The sequence below is a fragment of the Pteropus vampyrus genome, unplaced genomic scaffold (genome assembly GCF_000151845.1).
Source record: "Pteropus vampyrus isolate Shadow unplaced genomic scaffold, Pvam_2.0 Scaffold675, whole genome shotgun sequence".
Classification (NCBI taxonomy): domain Eukaryota; kingdom Metazoa; phylum Chordata; class Mammalia; order Chiroptera; family Pteropodidae; genus Pteropus; species Pteropus vampyrus.
In genome coordinates this window covers 188226-196553 of record NW_011889456.1, presented here as the reverse complement: position 1 = coordinate 196553, position 8328 = coordinate 188226, and positions in this window count along the sequence as shown.

The following is an 8328-nucleotide window of genomic DNA, read 5'->3' as shown; positions in this document are numbered from 1 at the left end:
ACTTTGAAGACTTGAGATTTTTTATTTTTCATTTCAACTTTCCTAGAAAGCAAAACTGGGCAGTTGTTTGTGGGCAAGAAAGAAAACAAACGTAAATATGACGTCATGAATGTGAAAGAAAGAAAGCGACTTTCCTGCTGGGTAAATGACAAAGTCTATGGTAGCAAAATTTAGTGAAGCAAAGATGGGACCAGGTGGTGTGGCAGAGTGGAAGGATGAAAGCCAGCATGGAATTACACAAAATGGGGAAATGGCTGCCCTTGCCAGAGGCTCAAGGTAGACTACATTCTCATCAATGACCAACTTTCAGCCTTGAAGACCAGCCACTTCATTCTTCTTCTATTCAATCCATGTGAAATTAGTTCTGAGGATAGAAGGGAGGAGTCACACCAACCAATTCTCAAGAGACTAGCAACCTGAACGCAGGTGCCAGAATACTAACAATGTTCTCTGGTGTGATTGAGGATAGTAACCTTTGCCTGCAGTCTATCTGGTTAAGAAATCTTCTCAGGCAACTTAACCATTGCCTTGAGAAATCTAGAATTAAAGGGAAAGTACTAAGAAAAGAATCTGCTCTTAATCTGGAAAATACTGATGATGATATTTTAAATAATAACACTGAAATTTACTGCATGCTAACCATATCCCAAGTACTGTCCTTAAATCTTTGAAGTTATGAACATAATCTTTTCTAAAACTCCATTTGGTATGTTGGGAGAGAAATACAAATCTGGAAGGATGGATTATTCTGATGGTACTAAAATCCAATGTCAAAACTTTCAGGAGATTTCAGGTAATGACTTGTCTGGAAGGGCCTGTTAAAAGAATCGAAGGATTGAAATGGACCTGGAATTCATGAACCAAGACGAGGCCGTGGCAGGAAATCAGAAGATCAGGGACCATGCAATGATAAAGGATTTCGAGTTCCACTTCAAATGCCAAAGGACCGTTGTCTAATCTTTTGTACAGCTTCAGAAGTATAGTTTGAGTCACTGACTGACTGACTTTAAATGCTAAGGAAAGTAGACACATTTCCTTTGAAATAGTAACAAGGGAGTAGATTTTAGAAGTTCGCAGCAGGCAGTGGAGTAACCTTCATTCCTTTCAACATTCAGCAGGTGCTGTGGTATCAGAGTCTCAGAAGGGAACAGTGCTATTGGCTACATATTCATGGGAGAACTTTGTGCTCAGGGAATCCACGTGGATGTCCTCCCCGTCTGAATAGGAATGATCTGGAGAAATAGCTGACTCCGTGCTGCCCATTGGAATCGTTCCACTTCGTGAGGGCCTGCTTGCTGCATTCCACACAATAAAGGTCTCTGTATTCCTTCGAAGTCCTTAAGCTGCAGTTGACATTCATTTCCTTCCCGTTTCTAGATGTGTGCTTTTGTCTTTGAGCAAACGTGAATTCTGCATCCTCCTCCTCTTGGAATCAGACATGAAACCTTCTCAACAGGGGCACAGATGAGCTCCCAGATTCATTTCCAAATCAATGGTGTAGACATGTGGGAAGGACTCACGTCCTCACTGCGTTTCTGTGCTGGATTGGACATCAGGGGAATCTTGCCCGCTGCAGCATGGGATTCAGATGGCACGAAGGAGGGTGGAGGCGTGGTCAGGTCTGCACATGCTCTGGTTGGTGAACCTGGAAATCTTGGCAGCTTCCAGCTGGTGCTACACTCTGATCTCTCATAGCTCATCCAGCGGTAAGATCATTATTCTACATGACAATGAGAATACACTACTAGTTAATAATAGTTGAAGTCAGATATTCGGAATGAGTCTGTGAAACTAAAATGGTACTATTGAGAGTCATCGCATTAATGTTGACAAGATTTTCCTACTTACCATTGAGTTCCATTTCAGGATAGGCAGCTCTACCTGCCCCCAGAGTCCCACAGCACATGGAAGGTATGATTCATAGGGAGACTCTGGTCTGCGCAGAGAAGGAACACACTTTTTCTGTCTCGAACCCAAAGAATTCATGCCCTGCCTGAAGGTGGACATTTGGAGACTCTTTGTCTTTGTAATAGACAAGGGGTTAGGAAACAGGCTGTTGACAACATTTGAATCTACTGTTCCGAAGAATTAGCTTTGTTTGCAGTACTAAAGAGATATCCCCAGGCAGCGACAAGGTTCACCTGGGGGTTGTTTTTCTTGAGAGGAGTTGCCTTGGCCCACCTACAACCTGGATCCTGCTTTCAGTTTCCTTTCAGCTACAGATACTATTACATCATGCTCCAGTGACTTTAGAGAGATGTGTCCGCAAAATCTAGTAATTTTATTTAAATTTGACCTTCTACTTGTGATGTTCTGCTTATTAGAAAATCTCTAAAGTGAACCCACAAAAGAAAAGAAGGCAATTAGTCCTGTGAAAGGGCAGAGAGGTAAAGAGAGTGAATAACACTGTGGGTTTTTTGCCTTGGAGAGGAAGGAAACTACTGTGATATGGAAATATACCCTGGCTTGCCGGGAGGAAGGGGAAAAGGGAGTGTACCAGAAGCTAGAATCTCTTTAAATATCATGTTCTTCTGCCCTTTATCTAGATATTCCTTTCCTTCTCTCAGATTGTTGCAGAAATATCAGACCGTCAGAAACCAAGCACCACTCAGAGAGTTGAAGAACTCACGTTTATTACGCTGTTGGTCCCAGAAGTGCTAGTGCTCCGAAGATCTGGGCCCTGAGCTCAGATGCAGCCTTGTTTATATAGGGCTTATCCGCCTCGTTACAAGTGACATGGGCTAATTGGTTAGTTTGTCTTCAGGCGGTTACAGACCACAGGGGTTGCTCTGGTTTACAGGCAGTCAAAGAGCACGAAATTTTCAGACAGAAAGTCAGGCAGTACATCTGTTATCGAGGCTGAACAAGCAAAAAGGGAGGGTGATTCTTTAGTTAATGTCGAGGTTCACCCAACACTTCGGCCTATGTGGCAAGCATATCTACAGAAGCAGAACAAAGAGCTCATGATAAAAATAGCCTTTGGAGTTGAAAATTTCTTTTCCGAATATGAATACAAGCCACAATTTCTCCACTGAAAAAAAATAAGTTACTACTTTGAATGGTGAACTACAATTTTTGAGTCTTTCCTTGAATTCTGGACAGAATTCTGATTTTTTAGGCTGCCTCCTTTGGAGGTCAGTTACTGAAAAGGAAGATAGAGGTCCTAAGAATCTTATAGAAAGAGGCAAATCACATTCTCACATTTAGCTGTCTGAAGAAAAAGAGGAAAATACCTACCATATTTTAAGTCCTTTCTCTATGTAAAACAATGTGAAGTGCCTTAAAATGCATGTGTTCATTTAACAGTCCTAAAATCTATGTAAAGATTTTGATCTCGTATTATTGATGGAAATACTGAGGCTTAGAAAGATAAAGTGGGTTGCTGAACATCACACATAAGTTTAAGCAGAATGGAAATGCAATAAAAAATCCTTTCTCATGAGTTAAGGGTGATGTGCTTCTTCTGTTGTGGATTTTTGCTCTGATTGTGAAATCTGTTTAAACTCCTGAACTCCGTACAACTCTCTCTTGCTCTATGGATTTCCATTCATCGTTTTGTATTTTCAACTGATTTGGCCATTTTTTGTTTTTTATTTTAAGGGTTTAGAAAGACATTGCGTGATCCAGCTTCCCACTTTCCTTTCTGAGCGGGAGATGTCTGCTCCTTACAAACCACTCATTCTGTGCTTTTGGTTAACGGAGTCCGAGTGGTCTAAGACATGAGCTGACCTATTTTCTGTTTAGAGTATATCCCAGGCATCTGTAAAATCCCTAAGGAGACAAAAATCCTTTCAGCCAACCTTGTCTCTTTAGGCATCTCTTCCCGTCCCTATCAATTCAGGAGCTGAAACAATATTCATGAAGAGAATAATGAGGTAATAGTAGGAGAAAGTATAATACCAATGTCTACTAGATAGTTATGAATCGAAAGGACAATAAATCAAAGATACTTTTTAAACTCTTCCTAATCTTATAAAGGAAGTTATGATTGACTATTGTGTGAGATAGTATTTAAAAACATTGTTTGGTTGCAGAGATCTTTTCTTCTAGTTTCTATTTTCAATATTTGAGCTATTAGAATGAGAATCACAGCATTGGTCATAAATGGAAGGCTCACCCTCCACTTTGAAATCAGTGATCCTCAAGTGTCTGAGAGGAGCTACCTGAGCACACTTCCTTGTCTCCATCAGTGTGTTCTGAGACCTAGTCTCCACACTTTTAGCCACTTTTCAGCTTTTTAGCCTGTGCCTCTGAGGAGCAACCCAAATGCTTCTTTCAAAAGATCAATGATGCTGTGAAGTTTAGTGACATCCATGTCATCTCCCACAGGGTTTAATTTCTGGAAAAAGACTTTCAGTTCTTGTTGTTGTTGTTGATAAAGTGTGTGCAGCAAACACACTGTTTTTTTTTCTTTCTTTTTTCACCTAAAAGAGCATAGGTACAAATAGCATAAAAATTAAAAGTGGTCTTATTCATTGAACTTGTCTCCTCTTCCATTAATCACCAGATGAGAGTCTATTGCTCAACTCCTATGCATTTGGCCATCCATTGAAAGAAATTCGGATAACTTATCTTGCTCTGTACGGTCTTGGATCCTTAAAGTATTTCATGTGATCTATCATAATGGTCCCGTGTACAACCGAATGGTAGAGACTCAAGTACGACAGACAAATTTGGCATCACATATTGAATACGGCAACATCACAAAGTAGAAAGTATTCATCGCTTTGAGTCCCTATTAGCAGAAGAGCCAACCAGAGTCATCTGATCAGGAATGCTTGCATTGTGCTCCTACACAAAGAAAAGATAAATTTCTATAATGATCCAAGTATGGCTAATTTTCTGGATGACTTCCTGTTCACTAGTTAGAAAAGCTAGCATTAACATGACTGACAAATGTCTTTAACAAAACACTATCTTGAAGAACCTTTTTATAAAACAACTAGTCTTTACACTTTGGAAAGCCCAAATACCACTCTACTCACCACTCCGCCCACTCCCCCCCCCAAAAAAAACAAAACAAACTAAAAAAACTTTAAATATATAAGAAAAAAATTATGTCATAAAATTATTTATTTAAGAAAATAGATGATGTTCTTCTCTCTAGCATTATTTTGGAGATTCCTGATATACAACATCTTTTTTAATTATCACCCTGATGCTGGTTTCAAGTATTTCACAGCTGAAGCAGAACTGAGTCGAGGTTGTTTTTGGACTTAGCAAAGAATGTAATTGAATAAGTCATTAGCATAACTTCTGCACTTGTTGACTTTTCTTTGAGGAATGTTACATGAGAAAAAGGCGTGCTGTAACCTCGACTCTGACAACCTCCCAAGCACAGGAGCTGTATTTCTAGGGCTTCAGATAGTTATGGATTCCTTGGAAATAATTCCAGACAAGAATGCCCAAAGAGTGGCAAACCAGATTTTCTTCTTTTGTCTGCTCCAACTGTTCCAGGCTGGGAAGCAGCTTAGAGAGTAGTTTCTAGAGCAGGATGTGGTTCCAAGGGGTACGGGGCTGTCCTCTGTGTTCAACAGGTTGAATACCTGCTGGAGCATGAGACAGTGGAAACGGGCGCGTTGTCTTCTGGATTTGACTGCTCTTCCCTCTTTCCCAAGGAGATTTGAAGTCAGTTGTGTCATTCTGGCATGACTGAGTGGGGATACTTTTCAGCTCTCTCAAAAGAGTGACATTTTCCCTGTGTTCTAGGCTATGAAGCCACGACAGGTCTCCACCAGGAAAGCAAGCCAGGATGGAGCTGAGCATCACTCCTGCTGTCAGCCACGAACAGCCTTGGGGATTCCAGTGATTCGTTGAATGTGCGCCCCTGGGCGCACCAGCACCACTAAAGAGCACGAAGTCTCTTCAGCTGGGTCCCTGGAAAGAGTGTTTTATCCACCTGGCTGCATGAGGGCGCGCAGGTGGCTTTTTCTCACCCTCGGGTACGAAATGAAGACTTTGAGTACCTTGGTTTTCTGTCTGGCGGGTAGCGCGCAAGAAGGGCCTTCGCAGCGCCGTGGGGCAGCTTGGTGCCGCTTTAATAGTCCATGAGAAGCCTTCGTTTACCCCGCGCTGACTGCTGCGGACGGAGCTCTGCCTTGGCCACGCGGGGGACATTTCTTCAGTACGGAACACAACGCCTCGCATCAGGTACGGGATGGTTTCTGGGCGAGGTGCCGCCGGATTCGGAGACGAGGACGCCGCCTCAGGGGGTCGGGCGCGGCCCTCCCGGGGGCGCGAGGTCGCGGACGCGGACGCCCCGCTGCGCTGTGGCCCTGTGACTTTCGAGGTGAATTTTCAACGTTCCAGCGTTACAAAGTGGTGGAGTGAGGTCCTGAGAAGCTGAAAAGTGGGAACGTTAAAATAGCACTTTTTTTGACTTTCTGAATGTTAAATATAAATACCAAAAGTAACATTTAAAAATATTTTTCTAATTAAACCTGTTAAAACAACATTTTATTAAACTTTATTGACCTGTATTTAAAGTGTGTTTTGTATATACCAAAACAAGAACTTAATTTTACTTTCTTAGCTTTCATGGAAGCAAACTCATTAATAGTTTCCAGATTATTTCTTTAACTTGTTTTCAGCTGTGAGAATTGCCATGTTTGACAATTTTTTGTGTCTCTGTGACAGTCTCAACTTTAATTTCACGCTGCTGAAATGTCTTTCACAGGACTCCAATTGGACTTTATTGTTAAAAAAAAAAAAGTTTTGACTACAAACTGGAGCACAGGCTTTTTTAGGAGGACAGGTTTCTTCATTTTCTTGTGACAGAATGAGAGAACTATAGGAATGAACTCTTGGTGTTCAGAATTTTATATGAACTTAATGGCATTTGCCCAAATTTGACTCACATGGTGCCTCCTTCCTTTGTAAGACTCTCAGGACTTGCAAATGCAAGGTCATTTCATGCCTTTAAAGTCCTGATACTTTGTTCATCGTACATATGTGGGCATTAATTTTCATTTTCTAGTATTGCATTAGAATATTATTTGGATTACTTAGATTTGGTGCCTTCCTAAATTCTGTGCTTGTGGGAAGTACTCACTTACTTTACCCCACTACTAACCCAAGAAATAGCTTTCAAATTAGACTGTTGTGATAGTCAGTGACTGAAAATCTGGGAATGTTTCATTTCCCATCATCCAACTCACCCCCCATTTCCTTTATTTTATTTTATTTTATTTTTTTTACCATTTTTCTGGTCTTTACAACTTTTTAATTTAATCTATGCCTTAACATAATATCACTAGAGGGAATCTGAATCTAGAGATGAGGGAAGGGATTATTTTGCTCATATTTACAATTCACAAATGAGCCATATTTTCTGTCAGACTACTTTCTTCCACACTGGTTCTCTGCAAAGAGCTTCAAGTGGGCTGGAGGGTTTCTCTGATGAATGTGCCAGGCACTGAACTAGGACCGGAAATTGGGGCTCAGTTTCTTCACAGTCCTACAGACAGTCCCCTCTCCCAGACTTTCCGTTTGGGGAGACGTCAATGTGCACACTGCTGAGACTGTTACAGGAGTTGCACTCCAAGCTCCTCGTGTCTTGGCTTGGCACTGTTATTTCAGTGCAATTTAAAAAGTGTTGCTATGGAGGCCAGGATCAAACCTCTAAGCACTCTTATTAGAATTAAAAAGAGAAATAGATTGAGACGTGGGTGTTTATTGCAACCTTGGTCTCATCTTGGTGAACACATACTATTGGATTGAGGCTCCTGTCATTTTCCATTCGTGAGTGTGATTTCCATTGTAATGAAACAAAAGAAGTGTTAAAGTTTTGACATTCTCTGAGGCTGATAAATGGAAGAGAAATTGCAGTGGCGGTGGGGAGTGGAAATAAAATTGGGATAAATACAGAAAATGATAATCCTGGCCTATCTGAGAATCTCATTTGCAAAAAAGTGCTCAGAGCAGCCAGTTAAGGCTCCTACAGCCAGACAGCGGCCATACCCAGCTCACCAGGAGCCCACAAACCTCTTCACTGATGACACTGAGAATGATTTCTCCAGCTCTGTCTGCACCCTTAGCTGTGACCTAGCCTAGAACCATGGCCTCCCAAAGCAAGAGACCTAGAATGTCATTCACCACTTGGGGAGAATCCTGCTTGTTTTCCAGCCTTAAGGACAAGAATGTTTGCAGGTTTCCCCAGAGGCAGCTGGATGGCAGCCAGTTCCAGATCTCAGGCCACCTCTTTCTGCATGTGATGATCCAGAAGATCTTCACCTCTGCAGCACAAAGAGCTACAATTCCTCACTGAATCTGATCAGCAGTTGAAGGAGGTGGCACTCTTCCTTTGTAAATATTTTAATAGTCCACAGT